This window comes from Felis catus, chromosome B3, assembly GCF_018350175.1.
Source record: "Felis catus isolate Fca126 chromosome B3, F.catus_Fca126_mat1.0, whole genome shotgun sequence".
Taxonomy (NCBI): Eukaryota; Metazoa; Chordata; class Mammalia; order Carnivora; family Felidae; genus Felis; species Felis catus.
In genome coordinates this window covers 132,955,911-132,971,033 of record NC_058373.1, presented here as the reverse complement: position 1 = coordinate 132,971,033, position 15,123 = coordinate 132,955,911, and the positions used below count along the sequence as shown (strand labels likewise).

At 42.4% G+C, this 15,123-nt stretch overlaps 1 long non-coding RNA gene across 1 annotated transcript; it reads left to right on the top strand.

The window, feature by feature from the left end:
- The first annotated feature begins 1,991 nt into the window (after positions 1-1,991).
- On the top strand, positions 1,992-14,680 carry LOC111561006. The gene is made up of 3 exons (XR_002743378.2): positions 1,992-2,049; positions 10,177-10,398; positions 11,762-14,680. It is a non-coding gene; the product is annotated as an uncharacterized LOC111561006 (long non-coding RNA).
- The last annotated feature ends 443 nt before the right edge of the window (positions 14,681-15,123 follow it).

The window sequence follows — 15,123 nt, the reverse complement described above, 5'->3', positions numbered from 1 at the left end:
TACACTAGTTGAAGAAAATCATTTAGCATCTGATTTTTGTAAAGAGACTATAATCTCCGTCGGACCTATGCTCATTAAGTTGTTGTGGTACTCAGATGAGATCTTACATCAAAGCGTATGCCGAAACTAGAAGATGTTCTTTCAAAAAATAGAGTACTATCACAACCAGAATATAAATGCATTTGTACAAACTGTCCACAAAGTATATCGAGGATTTTGAATAATTTCTTACCATACTTATCATTTGAAAAATTTTCATCTTGGACAGAACTAATCTACAATATTCTGCTCATCAGAAATTGACTTAATATAATACTCAGCAATCTGTCTCTTTAACATGAAAAATATTGACATGGGCATTTTGTAATTCTGACAGATTCAACATGGATTCTTTCTAAGACCAACTTCTTTCCCAGGAAAAGTCCAATTTTTATATTAACCTCATGGTCTTGCACCATAGTTCGCTGTATTATTTCAGAGCTAGAAGGACTCTTAGCAATCATTCCATTCAATCCTACAACTGTTTACAGATGAGGATACTGAGGATTTGATGGACCTGCCAAAACGCACACTATTAGGAGAACATTTATAACTTAATTATGTCATAAATGAAAACACAAAACCAATAACGATGGACCTTTTGTATTTGTAGGACCTGTTTGGTGCATATGTTCCGAACCTGACACAAATAATGGATGACTAGAAAGAATGGATTAAGTGATTTACAGCTAAGAGTGCATAGTAACGGTCTTTCAATGTCTATTAAAGTGAACTATTTGGAATCATATACGCAGGAAAAATGATCACTTATTCCTCAGGGCTCTTTATTTTTCTCGTTTGTACTGTAATTCCTCAGTAGGTTTCCTAAGATATATTGATAGAAGAAAATAGTAAACAAACCAACTTGAACGTTCTTTTTCGGTGTGTGTCCACAGAGGGTTTGCCTATTTAGTTTGCTGCTTTATTTTATTTAGTCTAATCAGCTCCCTGTAAGAAATACCACTGAGGAAGATTGTCTAAGGTATATGTTTTCATGCCGGCATTGAAAAGCATTAATAGAACTTAAATGTGGAAATCCCAGCATGCTGAGATAAGTTTACAACTGCAAAATATAATTTCCTTCCAAGTCTTTTCATATCTGGAAGGTTGAGGATGGTTCGTTAAACTCAAATATTTATGTAGTTTTGATAGTCTCAGAGAAAAGGAACTTCTTTCATGCTTTCTTTGATCATAGTCTTGTTATAGAGTTTACACTACAGTCTACCAAGCTGAGTTTCCCTCCGTTCAGGGGACAGAGGTCTCACCCAGAATGCACTCGTATGATCAGCATGGATTTATGTTGGGAGTGCGTTCTTTCTCACCAAGTTGCCATCCAGTATTTTCTATACGAATGGAATACATACATGTAATCTGTGGTTTGCGGTAAAATTGGCCTTATGCTTGTATATCGTTGTGTAGCCTGTTTCTGTCACTTAATATGGATGTTTTCTCTGATGATTAAGTGCTCTTGTGCGGCATGATATTTAATGGCCACGTTGTATTCCATCAACCTGATGAACCATCATTAATTTACCCACTCTATTGTTGGATACGTGTGTTTCCAATTTTTCACTGTTATAAATAATGTGGTGATGAATCTCCGTGTACATAAATCTTTGTGCCCAGTTCTGATCGTTTCTGTAAGATAAATTCTTAGACATGAAATCGCTGTCCTAAGGAAAGTGAGTATTTGTAAAACCCTTTGTACATAATGATCACGATAATACCATTTATTAGACTGTGTGCTAGGCACTGTGCTGTAATAAGCATCATCTAATTTAATCTTCACAATGAATTTATGCGATAAACACTATTTTTTTAAATGTTTACTTATTTATTTTGAGGGGAAGGGAGGGGCAGAGAAAGAGGGAGGGAGAGAATCCCAAGCAGGCTCCACGCTGCCAGCACAGAACCCAACACGGGGCTCGATTCCATGAACTGTGACATCATGACCTGAGCCGAGATCAAGAGTCAGACGCTTAACTGACTGAGCCACCCAGGCGCCCGGAGGTAATTACTATTAATATCCACATTTTCAGAGAAAACTGAGGCTTGTGCCCAGAAAATGGTTAATACATGACAGTGGTTGGCATACCCAGCATTTGGGCCCAGATTTGTCTGTCTGATTTCAAAGCTGATATTCTCGATCACTACACTTCCATATTGCCAAAATATCTCCCAAAAAAGAGATTATGACGATTTAGATCTCTACCAGCAATACATGAGTGTGTTTATTTCCCTTTGCTACTGAGGATTCTTGGATTACGAGGGAAGCTGAACAAGTTTTTTCATGCTTGTTGGCCGTTTGTGGATTGTCTGTTCACGTCCTTTGCACAGAATGCTTGTCTGAAATGTTTCCTTTTGAGAGTCAGATGATCTGAATTCTAATCACAGCTCTACCCCTAATTAGCTCTGCGATGTCAGGAAAAAAATCACTCCATGCCATCTTATGGAAAATTAGGTGGTGAAATCAAATCATCTCGCTGTCCGTCTCTAAAATTTTGTGATTCCATCTGTCAGTCTACCCATCCATCACCTGTCCTTGTCCCTGGGCATTGTGGGAGGAAGTAGGTGGTCACCTATGTCTTCATTCACTTCTGTATTTGAGGAACCCTCTACTCCAAAACATCTCCCCCAGCCCCTGGGATTTGCGTGCCTGAAATCCCACCCTTCATTCCCTGGGGCTCTCATTCTTCATTCTGCTGAGTCTTTGCTTCCAGCTTCAAGGTTTCTTATTCCTTGGCCTCCCCGTCTTATGGCCTGCTCCTGCTCAGATTCCTTCCCAGCTTTCTCCCCACTTTTCCCTAAAATGTTGGGATTCCCCAGGTTTTCCCTTGGCCCACCGCTCTTTGAATTAGCTCATTCTCAGCCGTGACGATCCAGATGGGGTTCCTAGAACATGCCATGACTGTCTTGTGACCAGACCTTTGAACATGTTCCCTCTCCCTGGAGTGCTCTTTCTTCCTTTCTTTACCAAACTGAGTCCAAGTGTGTCCTCTGGAAAGCAGCCTGGCTAAAACTTGATTACATGGGTTTGGAGTCAGTCATGTCCATGTTCTGCCACGCGCGTGACCTTGGGTAATTTATCCTTCTTGACCTCCATTTCCTCATCTGTATAATGGGAGTATTGATAGTATCTACCGCTTAAGACTGTGGTCAGAAGGACGTGAGATAACGCATGCAAAGCTTGGCCCATGATGCTGGATTTTTCGAGCTCTCGGGGCACTTAATGTGTGCGTCTATCATAGCGTTTAACATACTGCATTCTGAATATTCATTGTTTTATCTCCATTCGTTAGCACCGTGTCTAGCGCACTGGAGGCACTTAGCAGCTGTTTGTTGGGGGAATAAATGAATCACATGGCAAATACCTTTAGGAAACTTTTTTTTTTTGTGGTGGCTGTTTCCTTTTTTTATTGTTGCGCTGGTTGATTTGTTTGTTTTACTAACACCCTATCAAAACATTGCTTTCCAACCTGACACATAAAGAAACAAAATTAATGCCCTGAAATGATTAGATGGTGGGGAACAAGGAGGCCCAGGCTAGAGAGACAGAATGGCTCCACATAGGGAGGTAGGAATGTGTTGAAGACAAACTTTCCATCTTTGTGCTCTCATTGAGGCTGGTCTGCGAAGATGCCCGAATTCTTCTGCCTTTCTCCCCGACTCCGGCAGAAACTTGGGCCACGTTAGTTCTTCACCAGGGGCAGGCTCAAGTGCATCCATACTTCGAGATATCTTGTGTTACCTGTTTATCCCTGAACGTCTCAACACAGCCTCACAGAGCAAATGAGCAATAAAATATCTCAAACCAGATAGCATCACTAAAATTAAAAAAAAAAAAAAAAAAGCTAACATGTTTGGAAAACGTACTGGCTGGTAAGGTGGCTGGAGGCTAGAGACAGCAGAGATAGCAAGGAGAAGTGCATATGAAAAGGGAGAGGTCTCTAGGCTTATTGAAAATTGAGACGTCTTTGGGGGAAGAAAAATCAATACGGGCTATGAATCTTTTAGTACTGGCTGATGGTGAAAAGCATCACCACAGTTTTGTGTGTGTGGTTTTTTTTAAGGATTTAAAAATAATTATCTATGCACAGTAGCTGGTGTTTCTGTAAAGGGAAGAAAACCTCACAAATACTGTATTTCCAAAAGATTTTAAAATAGCAAGAATGCCTCCCCTGTGCAAATTGATGCCTGGTCCCTCCCGAAAGTGCTACAGAGGTGCATCATCAGTTCTGAGAGCCTCAGACACGGGTCGTCATTAATCAAGCCTGGGACTAACACTAAATGCCTGCACAGTTTTGCAAAAACAACATCTACGTTCCCTCACACTCCTCCACACTTCCCCAAACCCAACCAATCTTTCTAATGCCTTTAAGAGAGTTGCATATATGTTGTTGAATTACGCCCTAGCAATGTAATGCCCTTTACTTATCTCTTGCCTTCCCATCTCCCTCGCGGTTTTCCTTAGGTCTTCACTGTCCACGACCTTTCAAGACTGCACATTATCAACATCTTGAGTGATAACTCACGGCATTCGTACAACACGAACAGCAGACGGCGCATGCTGGTAGAGGCAGGGACTCTACTGAGCACACAGCACTACATTTCTGGCTCCAGAAATCAAACCTCGTGGCCAGTCTAGGAATTACTCATGCTCTGGAAAGATACAGCCCAACCTTCTGTAGGCTGACATTCTTTATGGATGCACAGAGAGTTACATATTCTTTTGACATTTGATAAAGGCATTTTCAAAAAGCATTTTCCTTTTGCTAGTTTCTAGTGCTTTCTCCTTCCGTCTTTATCCACTTTGGGTGATTCCTTTTTAAGATGTCAAAGGCAATAGATGTCAGGATAAGAGTTTGAAAGGGACTAGAGGAATCGCGCCCTTTGACTCTACTTAGAATTCCCTCTGCTGATCTATGTCACTAGCATCTACTCATCCTGAAGACCCAGCCCAAGCACCAGTTCCTGGGAGAATCGCTCCCCAACTCTGCAGTCTCTGTTCGCCGGGGCTCCTCTGAGCTTCCGCAGCCCTCTCCAGCCTCCATCACCTCATCTTCCCCTGTAGGCCGCAGAGCTCTGGATGGCGAGTCCTGGACTTTTCCTATCTCTACCCCCAGTGCAGTACCTGCCACACAGTATTTGTTAAGTGAACAACTGAGGGAGTCAATGAATGGATGCATGGATGGATATTCGGAGAAGGAAAGGTAAAAAGGTGGCAGGTGCTGAGCAGGCTTCAGAAAGTGAGAGCCAGTGCTCCTTCAGGCACCTTATACACAGAGTCCTGGAGTGAAATCTTTTTTCCAGCCTCCACTGAGAGATCTGTTATACAGATTTTTGCCCAAAGTATATGTCAGCTCTGAGTGAACCACAGTCCCAGTTAAAACTGTGAAATGAGGAAGAGCTGAGAACTACATTCAAGCATCCAGCTATAACAAATACAGTGATAGCTGCGTTTTTCAGAAATGTACCCTAAAAAAAAAAGTCCTTCGAAAAATCTATTTCTGTTATTTTTAAGTGTAAATATTCAAATGTGTGCATCATCCCACACTGAGCAAATATATTCGAGTGATCTGCGGCAGGGGGAAGAGCTTGCATGGCAAGAGCAAAGGCGGACTTACTTGGTGGTTTTAGCACCAAATATTTTTCTTCCTCCCCGAAAGGTTTCCTCTACTTTCCCTCCTCCTGGAACGTATAATTCCCTCCAAAAGAAAGCCAGATTTTTGAAGGGTTGTCATTCGATTTCTAGGAACTCTTTGACTCCACTGATGTTCAATTAGATTAACTTCTATTAGCTAATAAGCAACGAGACACCAAGATACCCACTATAATACACATTACCTTTGTACTGGTTCAAGGAGAACAGGTAGATGTTGCACAGTAAAGTGCATGAAAGGCCTAATCCATCCTTCACACTGCTGTTGGAATTTCCCGCCTCAAATGCAGATCTGATTGTGTCACGTCCTACCCCCTCAAATATTTCTCGTGACTCTGTCTCCTACAGAATAAATACCAAATTCCTCAATGTAAAGGATGTTTATCTAGCTTATCCAAACAAGAATGCCCACTGCCCCCACCAACTTCACCCCAACTCCGCCCCCCCCCCCTTAGGAAAAAGAATTCTCTTAAGCATTTTTACCAGGGCAAGAGCATAGCTGACCATCCTGGTTGACCAGAAAGCCCTTCTTGAAAAATCTGAAAGAGTTCATAAAATCAGAATGACAATCACCAGAGATTATTGCCAACTTTCTAAAGAAACACTACGGCTGATCTCTACGCACAATCACTGAGCAGCATGTTAATAAGCTTCCGCTGAAACAAAGCATACACGGACATGATCCTCTGTGTTCTTCAGCGAAACCGTGGTGTCGACAGTTCCTTCCTCCTCGGCCAGCGTCCTCTGTTTACGTGGTCATTGCTCTTTGTTCTCTTCATTGTCTGCAGTGCGCTTCTGGATACCAAAGTATGGCCACGTGAGATCGATCACCCTACTTTGTATTGTCAGACTATCTCATCTGTAGTTTCTCAGACCTTAAAGCTCAGTCTTTCTGCCTCATCCATGGAGGGTCCCTCAACTACCGTCAATACATCCCTATTGTACACTCCTATTTTTTATTGTTCTTGATTCTGAACAAATCCCACGAGACACTGGAACAGCAGGTCCTGCCTTACAGGATCCTGGGGTATCGGGTTTGGCCAGAGTCAGGTGTTTGTTTCTTCCATGCCTATTGCACGTGGGGAACATTGCCGGGCCTTCAAAACCTTTCAATACTTGATTCTTCCTGCTACTCCCTCCCACCTGCCATTACCTCCGTCTTCAACTGCCCTTGGGCACGTCAGCATGATCGTTGTGGCTGTTCACATTTGTATCTGTAATGATAGCCACCTATTGAGGCCTTGTTACGTGTCATGTAGTTTTAGGAAGGCAACCGGGGGAGGATTTAGACTGGGGTTTAAATTTGGGCTCTATCACCCAATACCCTGGTGACCCTGGGTGAGTCTTTCTGAGCTGTCCCTTTCACCTTTTAGAGCTTCCATTTCCTTATCTGGAAAAGGGAATAACATAGTATTGGGAGATATATATAGATATAGATGATATAGATATAGATATACACACAATTTTATCAAAAATATTCAAAAATATATAACTATATATATAATACATACATATGTATACATGTATGTACATATATATAATTCCTCATCCCTTCCCTTCATGTTGACTGTCTTTGCTTTTACTGTTTCTTCCTTATTCTGGAATGCTATTTGCCCCCATCCCACACCTGCCAAAACCCTACTCATATTTCAAAGTGCAGTTAAAATGCCACCTTTTCTAAGAAGCTTTCTGGAATCTTGCAAATTGACTTCCCACGGTTCCCACCTCTCCCTATTTATATATTTTGTAACCTGAGTGTTCCAGGGTACATAGACCTGGTACAATAACAGGACCACAGTAGTCCTTCCTAGCTTTTCTCCAGTCATGTCTCTAGAACTGTAGGAACTTCTCCACCCAATGACTCCACCCTTTGCCCAATGACTTCTTGCCTCAAGGAAGCATTTTACGCCCCTCAGATGACCTTGACCCTAACCTCTTTATATTTTCCCGATTTTATACTTTTCCTTCCTAGCACTTACTCAGTGAGATAATCATTCATACAAGTATGAATTAACATCTCTTTGCCCCAAGCAGACCAGAGCCGTTTGGGGCAGAGACCAGCATCTGACTGGGTGGTCTAATCCAGTGCCCGGCCCATGGGTGACGCCCAGTGAAGGTGGGGTCATAAATGAACACAGACCCCATGGGTGCCTCAGGCTTGTCATCTGCAGTTAGCCCTGCCCCGCGGGGTCTTCCACGTCCCTCCCCCCCTTGGTGCCACCAGTTGCCGTGAGGGCAGAGCCAACACCTGCCGAAGAGAAGAAGCCTTTCAAAGAAACTTCTGTCTCCTGAGGCCGTCAGGATGCCACTGATGATCACAGTGGTAGATGCACATTGTCCTCTCGTATGTTGTCTTTGATCCAGCTCTGGCTGGACTGTTCAGCTGCTTACAACCCATGCCCATGTGGGTTCCAACCATAATCCCAGTGGGAAATGAAACTGACTGGCCAGGAAACGGTGTGACCTATGGACATGCAATTGATGGAAAGATTTCATCCACTCGGGCCTCACCGCTTAAGATGAGGGTGTGACTAAACGCCATGTTGTATTTAGCCCATTTCTTCTTCTCTGATCTGGAAGCACTGAATTTGTAGCCATCTTATCCATCTCCCTGCTGTTTCCTTTTAGGGTGGCTTCTTCCCCAAATGCCTCTCAACTGACTGGGCACACAGCCTTCTGCAGGTAGACCCTATGGCACTTCCAGGCACTCTAGGACATTGTCCGGTCTCCTGCCACACAATCACAGCACTTGATATACTTGGTGTTTTATTCCAATGTTCATATCTATCTCCCTTAGATTTTTATCTTTTAAAAGTTCACTTATTTATTTTGAGAGGGAGAGAGTGCACACGTGCGTGAGCGGGGGAGAGGCAGAGAAAGAGGGAGAATCCCAAGCAGGCTCTGTGTTGTCAGTGCAGAGCCCGATGTGGGGCTCGATCCCACGAACCGTGCGATCGTGACCTGAGCCGAGGCCAGGGGTCGGACACTTAACCAACTGAGCCACCCGGGCGCCCCCGCCTCCCCTAGATTTTAAATCTCTTTAAGGAAATTACTGTACTGGGGCACCTCACTGCTCAGTCGGTAGAACACGTGACTCTTGATCTCAGGGATAGTGACTTTGAGTTCCACATTGGAATAGAGATTATTTAAAAAGAAAATCTTTGGGGCGCCTGGGTGGCTCAGTCGGTTAAGCGTCCGACTTCGGCTCAGGTCACGATCTCGTGGTATGTGAGTTCGAGCCCCGCGTCGGGCTCTGTGCTGACTGCTCAGAGCCTGGAGCCTGTTTCAGATTCTGTGTCTCCCTCTCTCTCTGACCCTCCCCCGTTCATGCTCTGTCTCTCTCTGTCTCAAAAATAAATAAACGTTAAAAAAAATTAAAATAAAATAAAATAAAAATAAATAAAAAGAAAATCTTTAAAAAAAAAAGAGACACATTAAAAAAGAAAAAGTTACTGTATCTTATTTGTCTTTGCATCTCTCTCTCCCTCCCTCCCCACAATCTCCTTCCCAACACCTAGTCCAGGCTTTGTACAGACTGGTTGCTTTATAAATATTTGTTGTGTGGATCAGTGAATCAACAGATGAGTAGTTATCCAGGGAGAGCAGCCTGGGCAGGGATCCGTGGAGTCTGCAGGAAACCTCAGGAGGCACACGGGGTAAGGGGAGGGCCGAAAGCAAAGGAGATGCCTCTTCTATCTGACAGCTGTGTCTGGGTCTGAATGTCTTCCTCCTTCCTCTTGTTCCCGGTGATGAAAAGGAAGGAAAGAGGCTCTAGCTCTCTGCCTTACAGGGCTTCTGCAAAAATCGATACTTTCTGTTTACAAATTATTTCCTTTCCCTTTATGTATAGGTCTTTCAAAGGGAGAAAGAAGTAAAGAGGAGAGGGTTGACGGGAGACTTACAGGGAGAGGTCAACATGGGCCACCCAGATTGGTTGGCCCCACAGTTGGACTAGCTAAGTTCACTCCATTTTCCCCAATACCAGGTAACAAGGTTTCTACTCCCTCATGCAACCACACATTTTTCTCCAGGCTGAATATTTTAGAAAATACATTTGTCTGGGATGGTAGCTATTTTTTGAGTTTTATGTTTGCATGCATAGTCGTTCTGTTCTACTAGACACAGTTTACCGCCATTATGCAATAAGTCTTTCACTTCTTCAGAAACATATCGTCTATTTTTACAGTTCCCACTCTCTGTGGTGAATGTTAAAGTCCCAGAAGGAGCATGCAGAGAAAGTAAGGATTTATGTACCAGCCACGCTACTGCTCAGGGGTTCAGAGTGTTTCCTTCATGGTTTTGCAGGTGACATGGACGGTAGGAACTCATTTAACTTACGCTTGACCCGAACGTCCTAATGAGAACATGATCTTTGTCTCATTAAAGTGGGCATTCTTTATAGCTGGAGGCTTGAAGGTTTGGGTTTCTATACAGCAGAAAAAATAAATTTCTCCTCTCTATCCCTCCATTTTTTAAAGTGTTGAACAACAACAACAACAACAACAAAAACATCCTCGACATCAGGTGTATTTGAATCTCTGTGTTGTGTTTCTTAAACCTTCTGGAGAAATGGAAGACCTGAAGTTAAAATAATGAAATCTGAGTCCTGTCTGGCCTCAGCCGGACTCCTGATTTACCGGGGATGCTTACACCCTATGCGTTATGGTTCCCCATCTGAAAAAGAGGTGCCGTATTTCAAGGTAGGTAACGATCTGACATAAATTCTCAAGCACAATAATGTTCTTTCTCTGTTGGGGCAAAAACAGGACATATGTATGGGAAGCACGACTGAAAATGTGATCCTAATTTCTCACAGAATTCCACAGAACCTTCTCAAACAGCGTCATAAACCTATCTACTAAAGGAAGAAGGTTTAGGGGAAATACAAAATATCCTTGACATTCAGATTCACTGCTCATGGTTTCAAATATTCGAGTGACACCCCCCCATGTCTCTCCACCTATGCAGCATGCTGGCGATCCCCCGACATTTCTAACGTTCTAACACTCAGTTTCAAAGAGGAGGTTGCATTACAAAATTTGCCTCATGAAGTATGCAAAATGAAGATGTTTGTAATTATCCACCCCCCCCACCCCCACCGGCCATTGATTCCCCATACTCTTCTCCCTCTCCAGGATGGATTCAGAGCTTCGTGATCTAGCCCAGAGGTGCCCAATAAAAATATGTGTGCCATACTGGACTAAAAGACACAGCATAGGGAATGTAGTCAATGGCATTATAAATGTCATATGGTGACAGGTGGTAGCCCCATTTGTGGTGAGCATGGCATAATGTATAAATGTGTCGAGTCACTATGTTGTATACTTTAAACTAATGTTAACACTGTGTGTCAACTACACGCAAATAAAAAATTTTTAAAAATGTGTGCCACATGGGTAATTTAAAATTTCACGGTCGCGGGGTGCCTGGGTGACTCAGCTGGTTAAGCGTCTGACTTGATTTCAGCTCCGGTCATGATCCCAGGGTCGTGGGATCAAGCCCTGCATCCGGCTCCTCACTGAGCATGGTGCCTGCTTAAGACTCTCTCTCTCTCCCTCTGCCCCTCCCTTGCTCATGCACATGTGCTCTCTTTCTCTCTCTCTCAAAAAAAAAAAAAAAAAAAAAATATATATATATATATATTTAAAATTTTGTAGTAGCCAGATTAAAAACAGTAAAAAGAGGTGAAATTAATTTTAGTAACATGTATAATATTTAATAATATATCCTGAAATATCATTTCAACATGTAATCAGTATAAAAATTCTTTTTATTATTTCTTTAAAGTTTTTAATTTATTATTTAATTTTGAGAAAGAGAGAGCAGGAGCAGGGGAGGGGCAGAGAGTGAGGGAGAATTTCAAGGGCACTGTCGGTGCAGAGCCCAACATGGGGCTCGAACTCGCAAAACTGTGAGATTATGACCTGAGCCGAGATCAAAAGTCAGACACTTAACCGACTGAGCCACCCAGGGACCCCTCGGTATGAACAGTTTAATGTGATATTTTACATGCCTTTTTTATATCGTGTCTTGGAAATCCAGTGTGTATTTTTACCCTTACAGCCCATCTTAATTCAGACCAGCCACATTTCAAATGCAAACTAGCTGCATGCGGCTAGCGGCTACCTTATTGGACAGCATAGATGTGGAACATCCCCGCAGAAAGTTCTGTTGGACAACACATATCTGGTCCATGCAGGAGGATCTTCATCTAGAAATTGGTCTTTCTGCAGAAGGCATCACCTGTCATCTCTACTTTCCAAAGAGCCCTAGGCGGTGTCTTTCCATTTTTACAAGAAAGCCCATTTCTGACTATTTGGACCTGTTCTTCCTCGGGGCTCGAACTACACTAACAGCCTCCCAAAGTGAAGAAAACACAGTCGGATGCTCTCCCCTGAAGCACACGTGCTGCCTTTCTGTCACGTTCTCCTGAAACTTCTCAGCTGGGATGAAAGTTAATTTGTAGATCATTCCTTAACGCTCCCAAGCCTCATGTTAAAAGGGCCTGCCTTCCACCCACCGTCAAAACCGCTCACACAAGCGGTGGGCTTGTAAATGTTTGACAACTGGCTCCCTGGAGGAAGAAGCTCCGATGGAGGCATTTGCTGGCTTGTGTGGTGTGAATACTCCTGCTCTGGTTGGTGGTCTCGAGCTACTAGTGTGACTGGTTAAGAGGCGGGACGAGATGAGGTGGGAACAGAAGGTGGCCATCACCTGGGAGGAGATGGCTCCACACGTCCCGGGAACACAGTGACATGTACCCGGAATTTTTTCAAGAACTGTAGAATATATAGCATAGAATACCGTTCCCATGCAAGGCAAAAATGTCCAAAGGCTTCAGTGGGTTGGGTAAAAGTGAAGTTTTAAGCATGGTTGAACTTGGGAAGAAGGCACACCGTTAACAAAATATATAGGAGATTATAAGTGTATCCTTATATTCCACCTCTGTACTCATAGTGAACAATACAGATCTAATCAATAGCACTCTGTTGAAATGTAGCTGAAAGTGGCAAGCGAGATAGAGAAAGACAAGGACTGTGTGACATCATTCACATGCAGAGTCAGGGCGCCTGGGTGGCTCAGTGGGTTAAGCGACCCACTTTGGCTCAGGTCGTGATCTCGTGGTTTGTGGGTTCGATTCATCCCGCGTCGGGCTCTGTGCTGGCGGCTCAGAGCCTGGAGCCTGCTCTGGATTCTGTGTCTCCCTCTCTCTCTGCCCCTCCCCCACTGACACTCTGTCTCTCTCTCTCTCCATGTCTCAGAAATACACATTAAAATTTTCTTTTAAATTCACATGCAGAATCAAAAAAGTCAAGCCTGTAAAAAGCAGAGCAAAACGATGGTTACCAGGGGGTGGGTGGGGGTCAGAGTGACGGTGTTGAAAGGTACAAACCCAGAATCGGTAGTGAATAAGCCATAGAGATCTCACGCAGAGTATGATAAATATAGACGATAATATTGTACTATAATTAAGTTACGTGATAAATATCACTACATGGGCAATCATGTGACAATATATAAATATATCAACACAACATCCTGTAGACCTTAAACTTCCACAATGTCACATGTCAAATTTATTCAATTAAAAAAAAAAAATGTGCTGAAGTGAGATCAGCTCTCATTAGCACCTGTTCATTCTGGTCAGGTGACAACGATCCCACCCATTGTTCCATAGAAAGAAACAACATCAACTACATAAATAGCTTGAGAATAGCTTGAGAATTTACCTGCATTTCTCGTTGACCCATTCTTCCAGGAAAAAAAAAAAAAAAAGCAAATGTATGTGCTTTGTGAGACTGAGGTCAATGCTGTAAAGGCGACATAATCCATCTTAAATGAGGTATGTAGAGTGTGGGACTCTAACTTAGAGTCTGAACTACAGCCATAGGATCTGGGGCAAACCCTTTGAAACTTTGCGGGACCTTAGTTTCCTCACGTATAAAATTAAGGTCAGTGTTTCCCAGGTTTTAGTCTTTCTCTCATAAACGATCATCACTGTTGTCGTTTCCATATCACACCTGCACTGTTATTTTCTCTATATTTTTCTTAAAACAACTCACCTCTTTACTTAACTACTGAGCCTTTGCCTAAGTAGTAACATCTGTAAAATCACATAACCCTGCTTAGGTAGGGTCGTTCTGTTTTTTCCTGACACACACGGATACAAAAACGTAAGTGTAAATTTAACCATGGCACGTGCACCTCCTAAGATCATCTCGTATGCCACGAGTGGTTAGCGTCCCGTGGATAAGGTGATCTCTGTGGGTCCCACGGCGTTGTTGGTTTCAAATCCATCATAATTTCAGCCACTTCAGTGCTTACTGGGGAAATTTTAGGATTGATTCATCTTGTGGTGACGCTTGTCAATCAAGATGAGTGAAACTAATGGATCACCCAGCTCTGCTTTGTCCAGGCCTCTTATTATAGATAAAACGTGGTCTGAGACTTCTATTCTGAAATGTATTTGCTCCTATACCCATGTAACTTTCTCGTTCACATCAAGCAGCAGAAAGATCTGATCAAAAATTTAAATGAACGCATTTTGCATATAATATTTTGTCTCTCACTATTAAGCTCAGTAAATAGGTTGAAATCTGCATATAAATCACTTATATTTCCCTGCTTGTCTCTATGGGGGTTGCAGGGATGGTGCTTTAAATATCATGTGAAATCTTTAAGAGATTGCTGGGCACAGGAGAGGCTATAGAATCATTTTTATTAAAAAAAATTACGAATTAGAAAGCAGGACTTTCTTTAGAGTTGATGTGGCTTAAATAATTTCAACCAGATGAACCGTTGTCAACAATTTGCATTTAAAATATAATTAATTATGTTAGTCTGCCTGTTATTATACTAGGAAATTAAGATACCATACATGTGTATAATAGGAAATTTCTCAATTGTCTTTTTTAATCCTCTATGAAGCTGCACATTTATTTCCACAGGAGGAAAGAAAAATAAATTATGCTGCTGAAGTCATACCAGTCTTTTCTAGGATTATGAATCGGTGGATGGTTTGTGGGATTAGTGATTCTCTTCTCAAATGAAAACCAGATGGGCGAAAGAAAACCATAAACAGTTAAGGGGGAAAATTGGCAGAAAAAGTCACATTTGATAATTACATTTGTTGTTATACCTTCTCGAAGGCAGCAAGATTGTCTGGAACTCAGTTTACAAGATAATGTAACTCCTGAGCTCTGATTTGACCCAATGAAAGTTCAGACTCTATTTTGTTCGGGAACAATTAGGTAGCAATATGATAATCGAGTAGCTCTTTTTTTGTTAGAAACAGAAAAATCTTGCCCACAAAAAACTTTCAGGAGATATTCATCCTGTTGTTCATTTAAATGTATAATAAGTTTATGTTTATAGTTATATATAAAAAACAAACTGAACAAACTTAGTGTATGCCCTCTATGATG